This window comes from Macrobrachium nipponense, chromosome 9, assembly GCF_015104395.2.
Source record: "Macrobrachium nipponense isolate FS-2020 chromosome 9, ASM1510439v2, whole genome shotgun sequence".
Classification (NCBI taxonomy): domain Eukaryota; kingdom Metazoa; phylum Arthropoda; class Malacostraca; order Decapoda; family Palaemonidae; genus Macrobrachium; species Macrobrachium nipponense.
The window spans coordinates 51,029,632-51,054,723 of record NC_061110.1 but is presented as its reverse complement, the minus strand read 5'-3'; the positions used below and the strand labels follow the sequence as shown (position 1 = coordinate 51,054,723).

Here is a 25,092-nt window from a genome sequence, read left to right as displayed (position 1 = left end):
TGACCACCACCTGACCAACTAGACCAAAAACCCCCTGAAGTTAATCTAATGGATGGGAGATCTTCACACAAGATCTCACCAACAACCAAAAACACAAAACATATTAAAACCTAACCTAACTCCTAACTAAGGGATAGGGAAAGAGCTACCTCCAGCCCCCAAGACTGTGTCTGCAGAAATGTATGGCCCAAGAGAACTACAGTCCTCGTAAATCGTCCTCGTAAATCGTTCTCACATCTCTTAAGTAATGTGAGGCGAATACAGAATTGCTCCTCCAAAAGGTGCCATCAAGGATGTCCTTGATTGACATATTCTTTTGGAAGGCAAGAGAGGTAGCGACAGCTCTGACCTCGTGAGCTTTCACTCGCAAGAGGCTCAAATCAGTCTTCTGGCAAGATGAATGAGCCTCTTTAATGACGTCCCTCAGAAAGAAAGCCACAGCATTCTTTGACAAAGGTAATTCCGGTCTTTTCACAGAGCACCAGAGATTACCTGAGGGACCTCATACCTCCTTCGTTCTATGAACATAAAACTTGAGAGCCCTGACAGGGCACAGGACTCTCTCTGGTTCTTGGCCCACCAGACTCGACATACCCTTGATCTCGAAGCTCTTAGGCCAAGGGTTAGACGGGTTCTCGTTTTTAGCCAAGAAAGTCGGACTCAAAGAGCAGACAGCGTTGTCTCCTTTGAAGCCCACTAGGCTACTAAAAGCTTGGATTTCGCTAACTCTCTTCGCCGTTGCCAGAGAAGTTAGGAAAAGAGCCTTCTTTGTCAAGTTCCGAAGAAACGCTGAGTGAAGAGGTTCAAACGGATTTGACATCAATAGTCTAAGAACCACGTCAAGGTTCCATGAAGGCGGCCTCGCCTGAGGAATCTTCGTGGTCTCGAACGATCTCAAGAGGTCGTGACGATCCCTGTTGTCTGAGAGGTCCAGGCCTCTGTGCCGAAAAACTGCTGACAACATGCTCTTGTATCCCTTGATGGTTGGGACTGCCAATTTCTGTACGTTTCTTAAGAAAAGAAGAAAATCGGCTATCTGGCTCACAGAGGTCGTGGAAGAGGAAACTCCCTCCTTTCCACACCATGCCCTGAAGGAAGCCCACTTCGATTGGTAAACAGCTCTTGAAGAGGCTCTCCTAGCATTGGCAATCGCTTTCGCAGCTGTTTTCGAAAAACCTCTCGCTCTGGCCAACTTTTTGATAGTCTGAACGCAGTCAGACCCAGAGCGTAGAGGTTTTGGTGATACCTTTGGAAGAGAGGCTGTTTGAGTAGATCTTTCCTCCAGGGCAACGTCCTTGGGAAGTCTACAAGGAATGACATGACCTCTGTGAACCATTCTCTCGCCGGCCACATCGGAGCGATCAGGGTCAACCTTGTCCCTTCTGAAGCCGCAAACTTCCTCATGACTTCCCCTATGATCTTGAATGGTGGGAAGGCATAAAGGTCTAGGCCCGTCCAACTCCAGAGCAATGCATCCACAGCGATTGCTCCTGGATCCAGGACCGGGGAGCAATACAGAAGAAGCCTCTTTGTCCTCGACGTCGCAAATAGGTCGACCAAAGGACGTCCCCACAACTTCCAAAGCTCCTGACACACGTCTTGATGCAAGATCCATTCTGTCGGCAGGATTTGGTCCTGTCGACTGAGAAGGTCCGCCCTGACGTTCTGCACTCCTGCGATGAATCTCGTCAGGATCCTGATGTTTCTCACACTTGCCCACAGCAGAATCTCCTTTGCCAGGTGAAACAGAGTCCGGGAGTGTGTTCCTCCCTGATTCTTCAAATATGCGATGGCTGTGGTGTTGTCCGAGTTGACTTGGATGACTTTGTTTGTCACTTTTTCTTCGAAGAACTGCAGAGACAGGAAGATCGCTGCCAGTTCTTTCACATTGATGTGCCAGACTACCTGTTCCCCTCTCCAGGAGCCTGACACTTCTTCCCCTCCTAGTGTTGCTCCCCAGCCCGAAATGGAAGCGTCTGAAAACAACACTAGGTCGGGGCTCAGAAGATTTAGGGATAAGCCCTCTTGCAACTTCTGAGGATCGAGCCACCATCTTAGACGGCTTTTCACCAACTCTGAGATCTTCAAGATCGCATTCAGATCGTCTTTGGCCTTCCATTCGTCCGGTAGGAAAAACTGGAGAGGCCTGAGGTGCAGTCTTCCCAAGGAAACAAACTTTTCCAGCGAGGAAATGGTGCCCAGCAGACTCATCCATTCCCTCGCCGAGCAAGTCTCTTTCCCCAGGAAGGCTGAGACTTTCTCTAAGCCTAGCCGCTGACGTTCCTGGGACGGAAACACCTGAAAAGCCACTGAATCCATCTGAATCCCCAGATACACGATGGACTGTGTCGGGGTCAGATGTGACTTTTCGAGGTTGACAAGAAGTCCCAAGGACTTCGCTAAGGCTAATGTTTACTGAAGGTCCTTCAGACATTTCTCCTTCGACGACGCTCTGACAAGCAAATCGTCGAGGTATAGGGAAACTCTTATCCCTGAAGAATGTAACCACCTCGCTACATTTTTCACGATGACGGTAAAGACCATCGGAGCCGTGCTTAAGCCGAAACAATGGGCTTTGAACTGCCAGACTTTGTTTCCTAAAACGAATCTTAGATATTTCTTTGAAAGAGGGTGGATTGGAACGTGAAAGTACGCGTCCTGCAGGTCTAAGGACACCATCCAGTCGCCCGGTCTCAAGGCTCCTAGAACAGACTGAGGCGTCTCCATTTTGAATTTGATCTTTTCTACAAAAAGACTGAGCCTGCTTACGTCTAGGACTGGACGCCAACCCGACAACTGCTTCGGTACCAGGAAAATCCTGTTGTAAAATCCTGGTGACCCCAGGTCCACGACCTGCTCCACCGCTCTTTTTTCGATCATTTGATCTAATAGATCGAAAAGAATCCGCTTTTTCTCTCCCTGATATGACGGAGAAAGGTCTCTGGGAGTTGTGGATAGAGGAGGAGGATCCAAAAAGGGGATCTTGTACCCCTGCTCCACGATCTTGAGGGACCAAGGGTCCGTATCTCTCTCTCTCCATGCTCCCGCAAAAAACTTCAGTCTGGCTCCGACTGGTGTCTGAAGGACATGATCTTCATTTCGATGTCTTGGGCTTGAAGGAAGCTCTTCCTCTTGAAAGCCCTCTCCATCAAGGAGCTGCTCTAGAGGGAGGAACTCCACGAAAGGGTTTAACCTTCTTAGGAGGTCGTACAAATGAGGACGTGAAAGGAACTGCTGGACGTCTCGAGGACTGTGCTAAGAGGTCCTGCGTAGCTTTTTCCTGCAAGCTACTTGCCAGGTCCTTGACCATAGTCTGGGGGAAGAGATGGTTCGAAAGAGGTGAAAAGAGCAGTTCCGCTTTCTGAGCAGGTGTAACCGATCTAACGGTGAAGTTACACAGAAGAGCTCTCTTCTTAAGGAATGCCGTTCCGAAGTGCGAAACTAGCTCTTCCTAACCATCCCTGACGGCCTTGTCCATGCACGATAGCACGCTGGACAGCTCCCCCAGACTGAGCGAGTCCGGGCTTCTAGATTGCAGATCTAGAACTCCCAAGCACCAGTCCAAGAAGTTGAAGACTTCGAGAGTCCGTAGCAGTCCTTTTAAGTGATGGTCCGTTTCCGTAGGCATCCAAGACACCTTGGCTGTGGATAAAAGGGACCTCCTCTGGGCATCTACTAAACTAGAGAAGTCCCCTTGAGCTGACGAAGGGATCTTCACACCCACGTCTCCCTTGGTCTCGTACCAAACGCCCCCTTTACCACTGAGTCTAGAGGGAGGAAGGGCGAAAGTTGACTTGCCCTGATCCTTCCTTTGATCCATCCAGTCCTGGAGTTTCTTGAAGGCCCTCTTGGTGGACAGCGAAGTCTTCATTTCCACAACCTCCGGGGTCTTACACGACTTGGAAGACGAAAACTGCGAGGGAGGAGACCTGGGAGCTGCAGGCTGAAACTTGTCCCCGAAAGACGAACATAACAGCTGCACAAGAACCTTGTAGTCCGAGACGGACGAAACAGAAGAAGGTTCCTCTTCAATCGAGTCCGCCAGACTACTCAGCTCTCCTTCTTCCCTAAGAGGAATAGGAGACCGCCCATCCGGAGAGGGTGTACGTCCAGCGGGTCTGGCCTTGATCAAAGACCTCCGCTGCTTGGAAGCAGAAGCCTCATCCAAGCTAACGTCCTTACGACGATCCTTACTGCTCGAAGGGGGCAGAGCGTCTTAACGGCGCTGAGCGTACTTAGAGACGACCGAGACTGCCTTACTTCTATCCGAAGCGTCCTTACACTTCTTACCAGAGCAACCAGATTTAGAAGTTAACGCGTCTTTCTGAATGCTAACGAACTCCTTATAAGGAGACACGTCACTCCGAGCGTCCATACGAGCGTTCTGCTGCACGTCCTCTTCTTGCTCGGTGTCCTCCGAAGCGTCCTGGAAAGCGTCCTGCTGAGCGTCCTCAAAAGCGTCCTGAGGATCCTCTCGAGCGTCTCGTCGAGCAGCCTGCCCATGATGTCGAGAGGGAACGAAAGCGTCCTGACGACAAGCTTTCCTACCAGGAGAACGAGATCGGCGATGAACCGAAGGAGACGCATTCGGAGAAAGAGACGAACGCGGAGAAGGAGAAGGAGACTGCTTCGTCCTCTTGACAGGCAGCCTGACGTCCTTCCTCTGCTTAGGCTCGACTGCTGCTGGGCGAGTCCTCTGAGCCACCAAAGAAGATAATTGGTCCTGAAGGGACAAAAGGATGTTCTTCGTAGGCGAAGAACCAACAGAAGGAGCAGGACTGAGCCTGCGAGAAGACGAGGGGCGAGGGGACGCCTTCTTCCTTCTCACAGGTACAGCTACCTCATTCTCCAAACAGCGACTGTAGCGCATCTCAGCGTCATCACCGGATGACATCCTACCTCTCTTCTGAGGCGGAAAGGCGTCATACGCATCCGGAGAAGAGCGCAACGAAACTGGAGAGATAGGACGTGAAGCGTCCTCACTACGAAAAGTCCTTTTCAGAGGACACGAGTCTCTCCGAGCGCTCCACCCCTTGCGTGGGGAGGACGCCTCAGAGGACGAAAAACAGTCCTTAAGGATACGCGCCTGTGCGCGCTCCTTGGCAGCCTGGGAACTTGCAACATGGCCTGCCGAAGGGACGCCAGATCGGTGGGGAGCCCCCGTAACCCTCTTGCGGCTTTCGACATATCCACTCCCTGAGTCCTGGGAGTCCGATAGCGGTCTAGGCCTAGAGGCATTATGGGGCCGATCTGACGCCCCCTCCACAACACTAGGGGCACGATCACACACTTTCACTGGGCCAGTTTCTAAGGCCAACACTTTTGATTCAAGAGTACTTAACGACTCCAAAATCAGAGAAAGGGCATTACCTTCTCCAGACACAGAATCAGGGCCCGAAGGCAACATCACAGGTTTAGGAGAGACAAATTCTACAGGTGTTAAAGCAGGTGAAATGTTAGTTCCCTTACCTTTAGTAGAACCGCTCCTGGAGGAAGACCTCCTGATCCTATCGCGTTCCAATTTACGCTGATAGGAATCATACACCTTCCATCCATCATCGGTCAATCCTTCACATTCATTGCACCGATCATCCAACAAACATACATGCCCCCTACACCCCATACATACTGTGTGGGGATCTACCGATGATTTAGGTAGCCTCACCTTACAATCACTCTTCACACAGACTCTGAAACTCACTGCACTTGATCCAGACATCACGTTTACAGAAAAGCCAATCCAAAATAAAAAAAACAGTCCACTATTGCGCATGCCAATCCAACAATCCAGAATCAATAACCAAAAGACAATCCAGATACTTAAAGACGAGTAAATCCAAAAATCCTAGGCGGAGGTACTGCAAACAGTTGTTTACAGCACCGGCGACAGAAAAAATATGAATAGAAAATGGGAATGGTTCCTGATATCCGCCTCCCAGCGGCGGGAATGGGTACTACCACCTGGCCGCCCACTGCGTGTGCCGCGAGTTTTGAAATTCTGTCGGACTTCGGAAAATACAGCTATATATATATCTGTCAGGTAAGTTTCATGAACAAATTTATTTTTTCTTGTCTTCCAGAGTGCACTACCAGTAATTTATTTAGACATTAGAGAGAGAGAGAGAGAGAGAGAGAGAGAGAGAGAGAGAGAGAGAGAGAGAGAGAGAGAGAGAGAGAGAGAGAGAGAGAGAGAGAGAGAGATTCTTTCTTCAGATCTCCATTACATGAAGAATGAGTAAAAATGTATTTTATTTTAACCTTTGGAAGCCACCATTGAATATCGGCAGTGACAACTTAAACACAACTCGATAAACGCTCGATAGTTATGGCAGATGACGTCAGCAATCAGCTGTTTCTCTATAGAGAGAGAGAGAGAGAGAGAGAGAGAGAGAGAGAGAGAGAGAGAGGAGAGAGAGAGAGAGAGAGAGACTGTTGCCTGATTTGGTTGTAACATTGACCGTTATCCATTAGCAAAAGTTGAATAATAGTTGTGTGTTGAGAATAATGATCATTTTAATAACACTGTTGTTTTACTGTATCTAATCATAGTGCATGTATTATTACCATATTATAGTATTATGATATGAACATAGATATCTACCATTTAAATTCTGGTTTTGTTTACATTCTTAAAATAATCAACTGATGTCATTTTACCAATATCATAACTGTTTTTAGTTGCCAAAAGGAACTTAATTCTGAGATATGCCTATAATATATAAGGTGAGAATGGTTTTATTACCTTTATTGTAAGTTAATATCGTAATGTGAATCTGTTCATGTATGTTGGTGGTTATCACACTAGGTTTAGCCTACCAATGATCGTCATACACATACCTTGAATAGGCTATTTATTATGAAGATATGCCAATAATATGTAAGGTGAGAATAGTTTTATTACCTTTATTGTCAGTTAATATCATAATGCGAGTTGTTTCATGCATGTTGGTGATTATCAGACCGTGGCCAAGGCTTAGCATACTGATAATCATCGCGTACGCAACAAAATGCTTGTACCGTGATGCTGTGATTCATACCAGCGATATAGCATGAGAAGCAGTCCAAGAAAAAACCCGTGAATGACTGATTCCGTGATTACTGATCCGCAATTCAGCGATGCCCCACTGTATTTGTTCTTGGGTGTAGTGCTTTGTGTATTGTCATATGTTTCCTAGTTTTCTGGTCAATGCTGCATAATTCTGCCTTCGTCCATTCCACTACGTCTGTTGTATCTGATTACTGGTACTGCCTATATGGTTATGGCTATTATCATATTTCCGGCATGAGTTTTGACTTCAGTATCACCTTAAGTCTGCATATATTCTTTCCTCATGATGTCCATCATCTCTGGGTGTTTTATATCCTCTCCTTCCATTATACCCAGGTACTTGTTATCCTGTCTCATCTATGTGCTTGATGTTGTTCCCACCTGGTAGCTTTATCCCTTCAGTCCTAATTACTTTGCCCTTTTGTATGTTGACCAAGGCACATTTTTCTATTCCAAACTCCATCCTGATGTCCCCAGATACAATCCTTACAGTCTGGATTAGGGTATCTATTTCCTTGATGCTCTTACCATACAGCTTGATGTCGTCCATGAACATCAGATGGTTAATTCTGTTGCCTTTTGAGTTAGTACCCAGCATCCACCTTCCGCAGTACTTTTCTCATAGGAATCATGGCTACTACGAAGAGTAGTGGGGACAGTGAGTCACCCTGGAAGATTCCTCTCCTGATATTAACCTCTGCTAGTCTTATTCTAGAGCTTGTAAGTATTGTATTCCAGTTGCGTATTGTATTTTTTATGCTTACTGTTCTTCATTACCATTTTGTCTATCAGGAGCTGGTCTTTTGTGTCCCTACACTTCCTTCTGCAGCCTTTCTGTTGGTGGGGGATGGTGTTTGTATCTCCTAACCTTTCACTGATGATACATGTTAGTAACTTCCACAGGTGATAGGCCTGTAGTTACTGGCTATATTTCCCTTGTTCTTGTCATTCTGTGGTCATCCATTTGGGCGCATGGTGGTTTGTGATACAATACTAGAGTTGTTATGCTATTCGTGGTTGTAGGGCCTTGAAGTTTTTGAGCCAGTTTCCATGGACTTCATCTGGACCTGGGGCTTTCCAGTTGGACATTTTCTTCAGTTGGTTTCTGATTGTGTTTGTTTTCTCAGTGAATTTTTGTTTTATTCTCCACATTTAATCTGCCCTGACTTCCCGGAGCCATGTTGCATGTTTGTTGTGTGATACCAAATTGCTCTATATGTTTTCCCAGAGTCTCGTGCTTGGTTCAGCTTCAGGAGTATATTGGTGGTTGTCTTCCCCTCTTACTTGGCTGTATAGTCTTTACTGGTTGGTTTCGAATAGTCTGTTCTGTTGGTATCCCTTATCCCTGTTCATGTACCGTTGGATCTTATGTAAGTTGGCATTAAGCCTCTGTTCTACATCTTCTATTGTGTTGTTCAGTCCCTTCTCCTGTATTTTATTTTTCTCATTCAGTTCCTCCCTTGTTTTCCTGCTTCTTAGCCTTTTTTCTCCCACCTCTTTCAGTTTACTCAAGTCAGATTTCATCACCATTATTTGCTTTTCAGGCGCCTTTCCCAAGGCGGTTGCTGTTTTGGTTTCTGCTGTGTTGGGTGTGCTGGTGGTGTTGGTGTTCATATCCCCATGAGTTCTGCTACCAGTCTTGCCCCTGCATATGCCAGGTTATTTGTTTCTGTGATAGTGGTGGTGTGAGTTACTCTCATTATTTCATTGACTTCACTTGTTTTCTCCCTTAATTTCCTTATGTTGTAGGCTTTCATGGAAGGGATCTTTTTTTTCTCTGTATCTGGCTTCATCAATAGTCTGATCTTTTCTACCCATTCCCTCCTCTCTGTTACTTTGTTGGTGTTTCTTCATGTGTCATTGTTTGATAGCTCATCATCCATGTCGTCTTCTGTGGTATTGTCTCTCAGTTCATCTTTTTGTCTGACCAGCCCCAATGTTGCTTAACCAGCCCACTGAAGACCTAACCCATGCTGCCATGGCACCATTATTATTATTATTATTAATTGAAAATTAGTGCTTACTATTAGGTAAATCATTTACCTTACAAAACAAACATATGCATGTACCATAAAAATGCTCTCATCTCAGTATATGAGAGAGAGAGAGAGAGAGAGAGAGAGAGAGAGAGAGAGAGAGAGAGAGAGAGAGAGAGAGAGAGAGAGAGAGATTATTTTTATTACTATGTAATGCGAGTTAATTTACACATAAAAGCTTGAAAACTTATAAATTTCATGATAAATTAAATAAATACTTTTGCATGGTTCCTTGACAATTTGCAAATATTGAGTGCCTGTGAGGAAATCATGTATGACAATTAGTTAGGTTCCAATGAAAACTTTGCGTGTCTGTGAATTCGTGCAACTCAAGTCGTATTACTATACCTGTATTACACATTTTTTTAAAACATCATGAGCACACACAGTGTGTGCATATGTGCTAATACCTACTGGTTAAAGACTCAAATTAGCAGTATCTTTACCTCTGAGAGAGAGAGAGAGAGAGAGAGAGAGAGAGAGAGAGAGAGAGAGAGAGAGAGAGAGAGACGAGAGAGAGTGAGAGAGAGAGAGAGGAGAGAGAGAGAGAGAGAGATAGAGAGGGAGGAGATAGAGAGAGAGAGAGAGAGGAGTATGAGGGAGAGAGACTAGAGAGAGAGAGAGAGAGAGATATTGGTCTTTTTAATCTCTCAAAGAATTTTAATCCATTTTTGTTTCCTGTTTCCATGCAAATGACAACAAAATTTGTTTTTTCTTCTCTTCCAGAGTACACTACCAGTAATTTATTTAGACATTATAAATACACATACAGCGTGCAAATGTGGTAATACACACTGGTGAGTGAGAGAGAGAGAGAGAGAGAGAGAGAGAGAGAGAGAGAGAGAGAGAGAGAGAGAGAGAGAGAGAGAAATTCTAAGGCTTAGCAGATGTACAATTATTTTATTACCTTGGGACTTACTCTTGTTAATCTTTGGATTTTCTATGGTCAATTCTTGAAATTTCATAAGGAAAATCATTTGTCGCAGCCACACCCAAATGACTCAGGTCAGCCACTAGCAAGCCAAACCACCCACCCTAGAATTGACAATCTACTCTCAAAGGGTTTTCAGAACTTTGGATAACGAATTGTGTGGTGTACTTGTGTATTTCATGCATAGAAGCATACAATTTTGCCCTACAAGATCACTTTAAAAATACCTTTGAATAAATGTATGATACTGAAATTGTTTTTTCCACAAAACATCTTTGTAATATAGGGGTGCATCATTTGTGAGGGTGTGTCTTCTACAACGGCAAATATAGTACAGTGGTACCTCGAGAAACGAAAGGCTCAACTTATGAAAAACTCGAGATACGAAAGCTAACACGAAAAATTTTACTGCCCTACATACGAAAATTTTTCAAGATACGAAAGGTTGTTGCTGGAAAGTCCGAGATTCGCCCGGACCACTGATAACAATTTTGAAACTCGCGCGCCGCCAACTGAGTAGACTCGCCACCATCCTCCTGCTCTCCCATTGGTTCCTGATGCTAGTCATCGCCATGAGATCCTTCTCTCCTATTGGTCACATTCCTTCCCATCATGCATCTACTATGTAGCAGCGTGCCTCGGCCACTCGGTACCAGCATCGTTATTGTACGCACGCGGTATTCGTTCATTCTAACGATTTCGTTTATTAACATAAATTCGTTAGTGATTTCGTTGTAGTATACGTACTTTATCATGTTGTGTGAGAACTTTCCTCTACTTATACGTAAATTACGTACAGTATATACGTAGTAATGGGTCCCAAGAAAGTTGAAATTCACGGAAAGAAGAGAATGCTCTCTTTGGAGACAAAGATGGAGATTATCAAGAAGTATAAAGCTGGTATCCGATTGAGTGTGATCGCCAAGGAACACAGCCGAAATCCGTCGACAATAGGCACCATCCTTAAGCAGAAGGATGTCATCAAAGCAGCTACACCTTCCAAGGGCGTCACTATTTTGTCCAGCAAGAGGACCCACGTGCATATCGTATCGCTGGCGATACGATAACGGAGACGGCAATCTGCTACAAGGCCAGCGCTATTTTCGGCGATTTGATTGCCCAGGCCGAAGACGATGGAGGAGAAGGGACATCAACGCCAACCCCAGAGTTCAAGGCTTTGCATGGATGGCTCAAGAAATTCCGTAAACGGACTGGTATCCATTCGGTGGTGCGGCATGGGGAGGCTGCCAGCTCGGACACGAAAGCGGCCGAAGCCTTTAAAAAGACATTCGACGAGATGATGACCGAGGAAGGCTACAGTTCTCAGCAAGTCTTCAACTGTGATGAGACTGGCCTTTTTTGGAAAAAAATGCCTCGTCGGACGTACATCACGGAGGAAGAGAAGAAGCTACCTGGGCATAAGCCTATGAAAGACAGGCTTACGCTCGCACTTTGTTCAAACGCCAGTGGGGATTGCAAGGTGAAGCCCCTACTGGTCTATCATTCCGAGACTCCTCGAGCCTTCAAGGCCCACAAAGTGCTTAAGGAGAAGCTTCCAGTGATGTGGAGGGCTAATGCGAAAGCCTGGGTAATGAGGCTTTTGTTCATGGAGTGGGTGAATCTGTGTTTCGGCCCGACAGTGAAGAAATTCTTGGAAGAGAAGCGCCTCCCTCTGAAATGTCTGCTGGTGTTGGACAATGCCCCTCCCCACCCTCCTGCCCTCGAGGAAGATATTCTAGCGGAGTATTTCTTCAACAAGGTTCTTTATCTTCCGCCTAACACCACCCCTCTCCTCCAGCCCATGGACCAGCAAGTGATATCAAACTTTAAGAAGCTGTATACGAAACATCTTTTCCAGAGATGTTTTGACATCACCGATACCACAAACCTCACCTTGCGTGAATTTTGGAAGGAGCATTTCGACATCGTCATATGCATCGGACCCATCGACCAAGCTTGGCAGGAGGTTTCGAGGCGAACCTTGAATTCCTCGTGGAGAAAACTCTGGGCTGATGCTGTATCCGCCCAAGACTTCGAGGGATTCGACGTGGGCGAAGCTGGTGCTGCAGATTCAAAACAGTTGACGATCCTGAAACTGTTTTGCAACCAGATCTTGACGAGATCGTTGCACTCGGCAAGTCCATGGGGCTGGTCATCGACGAGGACGACATCAACGACCTTCTCGAGGAGCACCAAGAGGAGCTTACGACAGATGACCTGAAGGAGTTGGAGGCCATGCAACATAATGTCGTTCAAGAGGAGTTCTCTAGCAGCGGCGAGGAGGAGGAGGACAACCCTATGACAACGGCATAAATTTAGGATGTCCTAGCCGCTTTTCATAAAGTGCAATCATTTGTAAAAAAAAAAAAAAAAAAAAAAAAAAAAAAAAAAAAAAAAAAAAAAAAAAGGACACCCCGAAAAGGCTCACACAGTTCAATGACGTTTGCTTGAGTCGTTTCAGGAACATTGTGAAAAGTAGGCAGAAGTAATCTTCCTTGGATAGTTATTTTTTAAAGAGGCCTTTAGTAGTATTAGCAGGAGTAAGTAAAAAGGAAGAACCAAGTGATACTAAAAAACAGAAAGTTGAAAGTGGTGATGAAGTTGAAATTTTGAAGAAAAAAAAAAAAAAAAAAAAAAAAACCTACGTAAAGTATAAAAAAGTAAAAAAAAAAAAAATGTTAAATAAAAGACGACAAAAAAATTTTAATTTCAGTTTTTTGTAAAGTGAAGTGTTACAGTTTTATTGATGTGTTTCGTAAATTTTAGTTTATGTATGTTTTCCTTACATTTTTTTATGTTTCGTAAAGTTAAGTGTATGTACGTACGTATGTATCTGCCGTTTGTCCTCCTCCTCTGTCGCCACTTTCAGAGATAGCCTCACTCGAAAGGTAAGCTTCCACATTTTACTACATACGTACAGTATTTCTTGTATACCATGTACACTAATACACTTTATTTACAGGTAATTAGCAGTACGTTATTAAGTTAGGTATTGAATGGTCCAAATTGTTGTAGTATTTCATTGTTTATAGGTCAATTTAGTTTTGTTATGAAATTTACTGGGGTGTTTTTGGTTTTGGAGGGCTTGGAACAGATTAGCCATTTTACATATAAAATGCGGTCCAAGATACGAAAAACTCATGATACAAAGGGCGCCTCGGAACGGATTAATTTCGTATCTCGAGGTACCACTGTACTGCCTCTGTAACACTATCACCAGCAATCCGTTTTTCATATATCCATACCAACAACAATTTTTCTATTCTATCTATTATGGAAGGCCTCTGTTTTGTCAAACTTGTAACCCCCTTTAGCAACACGAGTATTTTGCATTGCCTCTTTGTACTTTAAATATGTCACAGAAATGCCTCTTTCAAACTTTTAAATAATATTTTTTTTTCAAATTCAATTGTGGTTCTTACCATTTACCTTTTCTGCTTGCCTGCAATGGCTTTCTTGGGACTCATGTTTTCATCATAATACAAAAAGCCACAAATACTAAAGAAATAGATCAAAACACTCAAAGCACAGCTGAGCAGTGTTTAAACAAAGTGTGGGAACAACACCAACTAGCGCCGACAGACTGGAACATGAAACACTTTGTTCACAAAAATCATGTGGTTTTTAGGGTTAGATTCTGGATTTTTGTTCAAGGACCAATGCCAAACTTGCTTGAAATTTCACGTCAAAATCCGATTATGTAGAGTTCTGATACAACTGGGAACCAGAATTCTCCTCTACTTGGTATTTGAACAATCCAAATAGGCAGTGAACTACAAAAATAAGCAGTCATAAGCATTTTACTTTCAAGTATACAGGGTATATGGTGTTTGAACTATTAAAAGAGGCTTTTATAAGCCTTTCTAAGGGTGGTTCCAATATATCACAGATTTTCTGTATTTGTGGGTAGTTATAGTACCTAACCCCCCCGGTCCCCCACTACGGGGGGTCAATTGTACAAATATAAATTTGAATAAAATATTTTTCAAAAATCATAAATGTACGAAGTTTTACCAGACCACTGAGCCGATTAACAGCTCTCCTAGGGCTGGTCCATAGGATTAGATATTTTTATGTGGCTAAGAACTAACTGGTTACTTAGCAATGGGACCTTCAGCTTATTGTGGGGTCCGAACCACATTAAGTAAGAAATTAATTTCTATCACCAGAAATAAATTCCTTTGATTGTGTGCTGGTAGAGTGGGGAATTGAACCCAGACCACCAGTTCAGTAGTCAAGCAGGTAACCAACTAGTCAAATGAGAAACTATATGAATCAAACAAGCTGTAGCACGTTCTCCGGGATATGCACATGGTAATACAGGCAGCACCCGGTTACCGTTGGTATCGGTCAGCAGCATTTTGATTTTATGCCGCTTGTTAAATATATTCATATATGGGTTTTACCTTCTGTGGAGTTTATATAGCGCCATTGTCTGGTTATTGGTGGCTTAGCCAAGGTGCCGGGACTGTCTCATATAATACAAACATAACGAATATGCATCTTTTCTTCTGCTCTTTAAAAAAGTTATCCTTTAATTCGCTGTATCCAATAATACTGTAGGTAGTCTTGTATTACTATTTGTGTTATAAAATGCAAACAAACCGATCTTGTTTTGGTTTGGGAAAACCAGCTTAGGGTGGAGGTAAGATTATCTCATCGTATTTAACTCAATTCAGAGCGATTTTCTTGCTGATTTAGCATAAATTAATCTGTTTTTAAGTTGAGAATTGACTTAAATATGTGAACTAGTTATTTTTTTCGTTGATAGATGGCACTGTTGTCTGGTTATCAGTCCTTGGCCTAAGTGCAGAGAGACACCCTCATAAAATACAAAGATAACGAATACACATCTTTTCCTTGGCTTTTTTAAAAAGTTATGCTTTACTTCACCATATCCAATAATACTGTAAGTAGTCTCATATTACTACGTATATTATAAGATACAAACAAAGCGATCTATGTCTTGGTTTGGAAAAATCAGCTGAGGGCAGAGACAGGGGCATTTTGCCCTATTTAACTCAATCAGAGTAATTTTCCTGCTTTTATTTAGCATAAATAGGTTGTTTTTCGTTATATGAAGTGCTTTTAATTTGAAATATGACTTAAATATGTACGTCTTATTGTGAACTGGATTGTTATTTTTTTTCGTTAATAGATGGTGTCAGGAGCATGCTATTTCGTGTAAAAGAGAAAAACCTAATTACGTTCGTTATTTTCGTCCTACATAATACAATATTCACGTATTTATCTGTTATCGGCGTGAAAACATCAGTAAAATGTTTTATTTCCTGGCCAGTATTTTTTAATCAAAAAACTTTTTCCACTATTATTTGCAGTAGAGTTGCATTCATGTTGCTGATGCATGATAATTTAAGGTTATTAGCAGTCTAAATATTTTGTTTTCTGAGCTTCAGCTACAACTGCAGCTTAAATTTAACAGTACAATATTTCCTTGCCAATATTTTCTCTATAACAAATAAAGGTATACTGCAAAAATATTCAAGTCCTGTTCTACTTAACATCATTTGTAACATAGCTACGGTAATTTATTACTATCATATGATGGCTGAAATGCAAGCAAAACATTGTTATTATCAGATTCGGTTTAGTTGTTGTAGCAAAGCAACTGTTTTCGTTCAGTTGTTTATGGCAGTGTTTAAGCAACGATTATAACTTTACGAATGATACTTTTATCATTCGTGTTTGCTTTTTTAACTTATTTAACTAGAAGATATGATAAATAAAGAGATGGAGGAAACGTTAGCAGTCTGAAAAAGGTGACTCTCTCTCTCTCTCTCTCTCTCTCTCTCGCTTCTCATCTCTCCTCTCTCTCTCTCGATCTCCTCTCTTCCCCTCTCTCTCTCTCTATCTCTCATCTCTCTCTCTCTCATACTAGGCCAAGATTTACCAGAAAGTTCATTAAATCTGACATTAAAAATTTGTAGAACTATCATGCAGACCATAGTAAATGATTAAGCAAATGAAATTCCACATTTTCATTAAAGAGTTATTACAAATTAGGGCAAAGTATCTGGCCGTGACACTGTCAAGGGATTGTTAACAAGTCTAGGGCACCATAAGGTGGATTGTGGCGCCCATAGACTTGAATTTCGGTTAGAAGCGATTTTCGCTTAGCGTCAAGCCCCAAGAATGGAACCCTGCTGTTAACCGGGGCCATCTGTATTTGTCTTTTGGGTTGTAAAAAAAACAAAATACGTAAATAAAAAATAAATCAAAGCATAACAACATTAACCAAAACAAACTGTAGCAAGTTCTCCGACGCCAGCAAATGAGTTTGTGCATTCGTATCCTGCTTACAAAAACAATTGCAGTTATGGTTTGGGTTGGAACAATAAAAATGAGAAAATAGTAAAAATGTAAATGAGAATAGAGAAAAATATATAAGAAATTCGAAGATGAAGATGTGAATCCTAACAGCCTGTCACATAAAGACATAAATATGCTTAGTTGTAAATGCCAGCTCTTCACTTTGGAAGCAGCATTGAAAAACTTTCTTGTACAAGTCAACAGCATTACCTGTACCATTTATTTTGCCTGTGCTTCATTAAAATTTCACCTGGTTTCCATTTAATGTTTCTTTTTCTTTATCAACCAATTGTACTAATTTACAGGGTATTATAAAGGTGGAATGAAGTGGTAAAATGTTGGGTTAAGTGTATTCTAACCTAACCACCACAAAATCACTAATCTGGCACCCAGCAGGTCCCAATGGTGCTGCATTATCAACAGTCAATCAGTATCTTACTGTTATCATAAGCATTTAATATAACCAATAAGTCATATTTCCAAACTAAAAGACTTCACTTGAATGATCTTGTACAAGAAAACAAGATGGCGAGCTAAGTAGGAAGACGCATGAAAAATAAAGAAATTCAGCACAATCTACATTATAACTCACCACCTACACTATAAGGCCCTTCATGCCTATACAATTGCACATTAAACCCTTGTCATACTAACAGCTCACACTTGATTGTAATAGTATATTACTGGATAGTACAGTGAAGTAAGGCACCGCTTTATAAAAGATCCATGGAAAAGATACATATTCATTGTTTGTATTTTATAAGATACTAAAATGTGAATATTACATACACTAACTTTATATCTCATGTATGATGTAACCCCATTAAAATTAGCTTAAAAATTCATTTTTCAAAAGTCCCACGATACAAGAGTACAGGCAGTCCCCGGGTTACGATGGGGGTTCTGTTCTTGAGACTTGTTATAACCCAAAAATCGTCGTATGCCGGAACATCATAACAAATCCTAAGAAAATCTTACTTTTAATGCTTTAGGTGCATTCAAAACTATGTAAACTGCATTTTTATTACATTTTTCATAAAAAAACCCTTCAAATATTGATTATTTTCCATTTTTGGTGTCATATTTCTTCTGCCAGATGAGCGTTGTAGGCTTCGTAACCCAGGAAATAATTTCTGATGAATATAATTGAAAAGCGCCTTAACCTCGGAACGTCGTAAGCCGAACCCGTCATACCCAGGGACTGCCTGTATATAAAGTACAAAGTACGAGTTGTTCTCTCTCTCTCTCTCTTCAAGTTATGTTTGGTAATTTCAATACAATTTGTAGTACAATACTGTAATATTCCTTTAATAAAATGTGGAAAAGGCATAAAAGTAAAACACATACAATAAAAACATGCTCTAATGTAAAGTCAAATGCCTGCCTACCCTTCTCCACCTTCCAAACCAACCCTTTCTATGGGTGATTCTTCCTGCAGCCTTAACGCTGCTCCCTTCCCATGGCTTCAACCTTGGAATGTATTCATGGCCTCCCACACCCCCAAGTCCCTTCTCAATCTGTTTAAGGAAGTGAGCAGTGTTACCAATTTTCTTAGACATGTGCAGTGTTGCCAACCACCGGAGAGTGGTTTCTTAAATTTTTAAAAATTTATATACAGCCAGTGGAGGTGATAGTTGCAATTCATTACGAAACATGTTAAACCAAACATAAGAAATTATTTTTTTCAGAAAGATACATAAAACAAAACATTAAGTTTGAATAAAAACCAAACACTGAATTATTTGTTAATGGGATTAAGAGAAATCCCATTACCAAATAATTCAGTGTTTGGTTTTTATTCAAACTTAATATTTTGTTTCATGTATATTTTTCTAAAAAAAATTAATGTTTCTAATTTCTCTACTGTTTAAGTGTCCATGTTACATAACTTTCCTTTTACAGGCAGTCCTCGCTTATAGGCGGTGTCGGATAACAACATTCCGGTTTTATGGCACTTAGCCAACAACGTCATTAACCTGATTTTCAACAACAGAAAGCAATTTTCGGCACTGTTAAGTGGCTTATTGGTGTCGGTAATCAGTTTATCTGCATCAGTAAGTGGTTTGTTGGCACCAGTACGCAGCTGACAGCACGATAAGCGGTTTACAGTGGACACCCGCCCCCCGTATTCACGGGAAATGCATACTAGACACCCACCCCCCAAGAATGCTTAGAACCCCTATAAAAATGATTAAAACTGCCTATTTTGTTAGTTCAAACTCAAGAAAAACCCACTAAAAATACTTGTACCTAGTTTTTTCAATAGTTTTATCACAAAATGTGCATTTAATCATGAAACTAATATGAAAATTCAGTAATTTGTACATATTTATCATAAAAATATACTCCCGTGAATAATGGGTATATAAGGTCCATAGAGACCTTATATACCCATTATAAATGCCATTCATTGCCATAATTATCTGTGATTTTTAGTTACTGGCTCTCAGCCAGGAATAGAACCCCTGCCATTAACTGGGGACTGCCTGTATTATAGCCCAAAAGTTCTCAAATGGATTGAAGTTGGTGAGTTACCAGGCCAGTCCTTATGTAACTGATTTTGCTATCAGCATGCCACTTCTTTACAACTTTTTCAGTATGTTGAAGAATCTCTGCTTCAGTTCCCCATCTTGTTGAAGAATTTCTGTTCCAGTTGTGCCGAAAGTCGTCCAAATTGATTTTTAATAACCTTAAATACACCTCCTTAGTTAGTGTCTGACCTTTGAGTAGGATGGTAAGCTTCCCTTTGCCACCAAAAACAAAATTGCCTTATACCATGAGAGAAGCTGGGTGTTTTCATAGTAAGAGCTATGTACTTGGGTTCTGACCTATTGGCCCCTTTCGGCACCCATACACTTTTCCCCTTCGTGTCATTTACGAGAATGTGCTTTCATCATCCAAAGTACATCTCTTCTTTGCTCCTGTGACCAGTTTTTATATCTATTGGCAAAATTCTTCCTTTTCTTTAACTGGGATAGAGTTACAACTTGTTTGGTTTAGCCTTTACTTTCTTATAGGACAACCGTTTTTTAATGTTTTCCTGAATTGTTCTTATATAGAGACATCTAGTAATGTATGGTATTTTTCTTTGTCCTTTTTTTGCTGTTAGTGTAAGATCATGGTCTAACTCCCTCTTTATAAGAGCTAATGTTAGCTTCCTATCTTTGAGGGGGTTCCCTGGTGCCTTTAGATGCAAGGGAAATTCTTTCTTGCCTCTGCCTTGAATTTTTCCAACAAATGATAGACTGTCCACTCTTTCACGCCAGTTTGTGCTACAACTTCCTTTATTGTTAAACCCAGTTTAATATGAAACTTGTTTGTGCTACAACTTCCTTTATTGTTATACCCACTTTAATATGAAACTTATTGCAAGAACAATAGTAGAAGAAAAAGCTAAGAGTCTAGTCACAAAATCAAAAGTTGATACAATTCTCATGAAAGACTAATAGCTGCTAATGAATAATTCTCCTACCCACTACGTACTTTACAAGTGACTGATTGTAGTTTCCAAATATAGTTCATTTCACCCAGCCAATTTTTTAACGCAGGTCATACGGTGATAGTCAAAAGCATGGGTAGTGTTTGCAAACATCCATATTTTGCAACTATAACCCATGCTCACTGTATGTATATAGTATATATCTTTGCACCTGGTTAATCAAGAGATTACTGTAGAGCAAAAGCTTATCATCACTAAAACTGTATTTGTTAATCCAAATACTGACAAATTACAAAAGTATAATCAAAGGTGTATCAGTTTTTCTGTAATGTGCTCATTTTACTTGTAACTGGGTACCTATAATGGAGACAAATAGCAGATATGGAAAACCTTTTGCCAAACTGGAAACCTTACACACTTTCCAATAAGCACTAATAAAATGGTAGAGTAAGTTACTTAATGTTACAATTTATACATGAAAGAACTAAATTTCATTAGCTATTGGTTTAAAAATAGTTGCTGCCCAGTTATATACAGTCCTACCACACCCATTCGCATTTCTGGATTTTCATTTTCATTGGAACCTAACTAATTTGCATCCTCAATTTTTTCACTGATCCGCAAAAAGTTTGTTTTCTCTCTCTCTCTCTCTCTGGTACCCTCTACATACAGTGCATACATTTTTCTTTATTTTATTGAACTGCACCTTTGTTATATGATTTCTGTGACATATTTGAGTTTACTTAGTTTACCTTCTTGCCAATGACAAAGAAACCATCAGTCATTAAGTTTACAGTCCCATTCGTTACTTGGTTTTACCTTTCTGTAAGTGCAAAAGAAAAAGACAGCCAACGAAATAGTATAGGGGTAACATTAGTATACTGTACTGTAAATGCGCTAGTGTGGCAAATACTCATTGGGTGATACTGTACTCTATTTTTATGTGAACCTTTTATGTATTTCTTTTTATAAGGGTAATGTATCAGGCTAACTTGACTTTGGGAGCATCATTTGGGTCATATGTAATATTTTGGGTTTACACTCTAGAAATGAGAATTTATTATAATTTTTAGTGCTTGTACAAAACATTCGCGATTCCTCCTGATCTGTGACGGGTTCTGGAACCTAACCCTGAGAATGTTCGAAGTATTACTATACTACAATGCTATAAGACAGTGGGAACACCATTATTTCTCTCTCCATTTACTTAATATCCTTCTCTCTCTGCATTCATCAGTTATTCTGTCATGTCTTTCTCCCATCACCTTTTCTTATCTTCTGTCCGAAGCCAAGTGCATCCTAAACCGCTGCCATGACCAATTCTTAATGAATGTTAATTCTTTTGGTGACAGATGAGTTGAAACAGAGTACAGTTCCCTCAGAATATTAAAATATATGAATGTAAATGAACTGAATAGATGGAATGGAATACAGAATTTTGGCCCAAGGTCAGGAGCTGGGACCTATGAATTCATTCAGTGCTGAAAGGGAAATTGATGGTTGAAAGGTTTTAAAGGTGTAACAGGAGGAAAACCTCACAGCTGCACAATCAAAGAATTGTTAGGAGAGGGTGGACAGTAAAATTGAAGAAAGAGAACATGAACAGAGGTAAACAGAATAAAAAGGTTGCAGCTAGTAACGACCACGGTGCACTGATAGCACTACTTTCTTACGGGGGTAAAATGCATTGAACAATAATTCTACCAGATATAAATATAATAACTACAGTCCGGTCCCGAGTTATGCGTGATCGGATTGTGCTATTCCCCTTTAATGCAGTTGTTAGTTCTCAAAAATAGATTTACAGTATCTGCGAAGCCATTCAAAGTCTGTGAGTCACGTGCTGCAAAACATATCAAATCTATTGTCTTTTCAAGGAATTTAAGGTGGGGGGAAGGGGGGGGGGGATGTTCGCTGGTATCTGAGAGAAGGGGTGGGGAGAATGCTCGGAGGGAAAACTATTATTCCTCCAAGGGGGAATGTGAGAGAAGGATTTCCTGCTCAGCCATTAGCCAAAACGGAAGGCTTCTGCCTCACGCATTTGTGACGCCACAGCGCAGTGTGTATGAATGATCGGTATCATCACCATCATCATACGCATTATTCAGATCTGCGAAGTGTATTCTGAATGATCGGTATCATCTTCATCGTCATAGGTATTATTCAGATCTACAAAGTGTATTGTGAAGGCTTCTGCTCACCTATTAGTTAAGACGGAAGGCTTTGCCTCACACATTTGTGACGTCACAGCGCAATGTGTATGAATGATCGGTATCATCATCATCGCCATACGTATTATTCAGATCTGCAAAGTGTATCTGATCACCTGCATCATGTATGCATCTGCCTAGAAGTCGAAGAGGAAGACCTATTTTCTTGAAACTAAAAAGCTTGTCCTCAAGTTAAAGACAAAGGAAGGAGCAACTTCCATTTTGGCAGCAGTCGACAACTTGAAATCCGTTATTGCTGAACATGAAGTAAGAATTTTTTTCTTCTAGGTTAACTTGTTTTCACTAAATTTTGATAATTTATTTTTTTCTATTGTTGAAATAGGTTTTGATGAAAATGACTAGTAAAAGTGATTAACATAGAAGCAGATGTGTTTGAGAGAGAGAGAGCCAGGTCCCTCAGTGTGAGGCACCTCTAATGTCTACCAGAGAGTTGCTAGTGCATCTTCCAGTATATTTTGCATCTTCCAATCTTTGATGGTCTGGGATGCAGCTTAGATATTTGTCGAGCTTATTCTTAAACACATCTACGCTCACTCCTGATATATTCCTCAGATGAGCTGGCAACACATTGAATAGACGCTGCATTGTCGATGCTGGTGCGTAGTGGACTAATGTCCTGTGCGCTTTCCTTATTTTTCCTGGTATAGTTTTGGGCACTATTAATCTACCTCTGCTTGCTCTTTCTGATATTTTTAGCTCCATGATGTTTTCAGCAATTCCTTCTATCTGTTTCCATGCCTGAATTATCATGTAGCATTCTCTTCTCCTTTCTAGACTATATAATTTTAAGGATTGTAGTCTTTCCCAGTAGTCAAGATCCTTAACTTCTTCTACTCAAGCTGTAAACGACCTTTGTACACTCTCTATTTGTGCAATATCCTTTTGATAGTGTGGGACCATATCAGGATCACCTGAAGAAAAGCGACCCCAACACACGCTGGGGTTGCTTTTCTTCAAGTGGAAAATATTGGGGTTGCTTTTCTTAAGGTGAGGAATTAACAAGGTAAATAAAAAAAGAGTATGACTTACTCTTATACACAAAATGTAAGCATAAACCTACTACTATAATTATGGGGGACCCCACTGGGAAGTGATTTACAGGGCACTACCAAACCTAACCTAACCTAAGGCCCTGTACCCCTACCTAGGCCTAGCACTGAGAGAGAGAGAGAGAGAGAGACGAGAGAGAGATGAGAGGAGAGAGAGAGAGAGGAGAGAGAGAGAGAGAGAGAGAGAGAGAGAGAGAGGGGAGGGGGAGGCTTCCCCCCTGCAACCCCCTCTTAAGGCCACAGTGATTTTTGGTACCGAACTTAACGCAACCACCTAACCTAGGGCCTTGTACCCCCTACCTAGGCCTAGCGGGGTGGGGGTGTGTGTGTGCGCTCTGCCCCCTCGCACCTTGTGGCACTACCGAACACACCGCACCTTGTGGCACACCGAACATTACCTTAGCTTTATCCGATTTCTCATCGTTTGCAATAACTATCTATTTTCTGTTGAGTAAAAATTCTTTTAACCATCTTCCTACTTTGTCCACTATATTACGTTTTCTAATTTTCTTCGCTAATATATTATGATCTACCTTGTCAAAATCTTTTGCAAAGTCTAGATAAACCACATCTGTTTCATTTCTGTTTTTCATATTTTTGTGCAAAGTCTAAATAAACCACACTTGTTTCATTTCCGTTTTTCATATTTTTGTATATGTTCTCATGGTGGACTAACAGTTGGGTTTGTGTACTTTTTCTGGGTACAAAACCAGAGAGAGAGAGAGAGAGAGAGAGAGAGAGAGAGAGGAGAGAGAGAGATTCAATACCTAAACTTCAAGAAACTGTCATTTCATGTTGAATTTTGAATTTTTATCATTTCTTTTTAAGAAATTGTAATATCATATCAAATTTTAAATTTTCATCTGTTCTTTTTTATCGTAGAATAAATTTATATGGAAACGATTACATCATAAACGTGCCGGACAAAGAAACAGACAGGCCCTTGTAACCAAGTTTGTTAGGCCTCAAATAGTTCACAAAGCCTTCCTTCAGCAGAAGAACTCTTCACAGAGGATGAGATAGCGGCGTTTGAAGTTTTTTTTTTGGCAGAGGATAGGTAGAGGAAATTCCATCCAAAAGGTTTTTTAAAGGAAATTACTGTATCGTACAGTACACTTGCACCCAATGGTGGCAGTGTTTACGTGTGGGAGTTTTCACCATGCTGTGTGTAATTTTAAACTTTTTCAAGTTATTAACACCTTTTTAATGTTTTATTTATCCATAAGAAAAATTTCATATTAGACAAAATTACAGTTTGACTGGGTAAGTTGCCGTTTGCCTTGGCCCTGATGGAATTATTCACATAGGGTAAGTGTATTGAAATCTGCACATTTCCAATTCTGCAAGGCTGTGGATCGACCAAATTCACGCATAATTGGGGACCGTACTGTATACTATATTTCCTTGTGTTAGACACTATTTCTCACTAAAATATAGCTTAAAATACACATAAGTGTTACCACCTTGTTTTCAAGTTTATTTTTTGTCCTCATTGGTAAAATCATGTATGACCACAAAGTATTATTCTATTTATGTTCATCATACAGTTTCCTTCAACAACTTGGGGATGTAATATCAAAGAAACACAGAAATACTACAATATCAATGGTAGATGTCTTTAACAAACTTGAATTGAATAATGATGATAAAATAGAATAGAATACTGTATTTTGCACAAAGTCCAAATGCTGAAACGGAAATTGACAGTAAAAAGTATTGGTTCTCAAGGTGTAACAAGAAAACCTCACAGTTTCACTGTTATGAGAGGGTGGAAAGTAAGATGGAAGAAAGTTACAGTAAAAGGAATGAAAGGGGTTGCAGCTAGGGGCTGAAGGGATGCTGCAAAGAACCTTAGTAATGCCTACAGTGCACTGTGTAAGGTGCACTGATGGCACTAACCCCTATGGGAAATATACATGATAGCATAATTATTAACAACCCCTGATGACGTAAAACCTAAATCCACTGCAATAACAAGTACAGTTACAGGCATAGGAAATAAATAAAGTTCTTTCTGCAACACACTTT

At 41.0% G+C, this 25,092-nt stretch overlaps 1 protein-coding gene across 1 annotated transcript in view; it reads right to left on the bottom strand.

Annotated features, from left to right (window-relative positions):
- Positions 1-25,092, bottom strand: part of LOC135218267 (splicing factor 3B subunit 2-like) — a 170,621-nt gene that overhangs the window by 9,654 nt on the left and 135,875 nt on the right.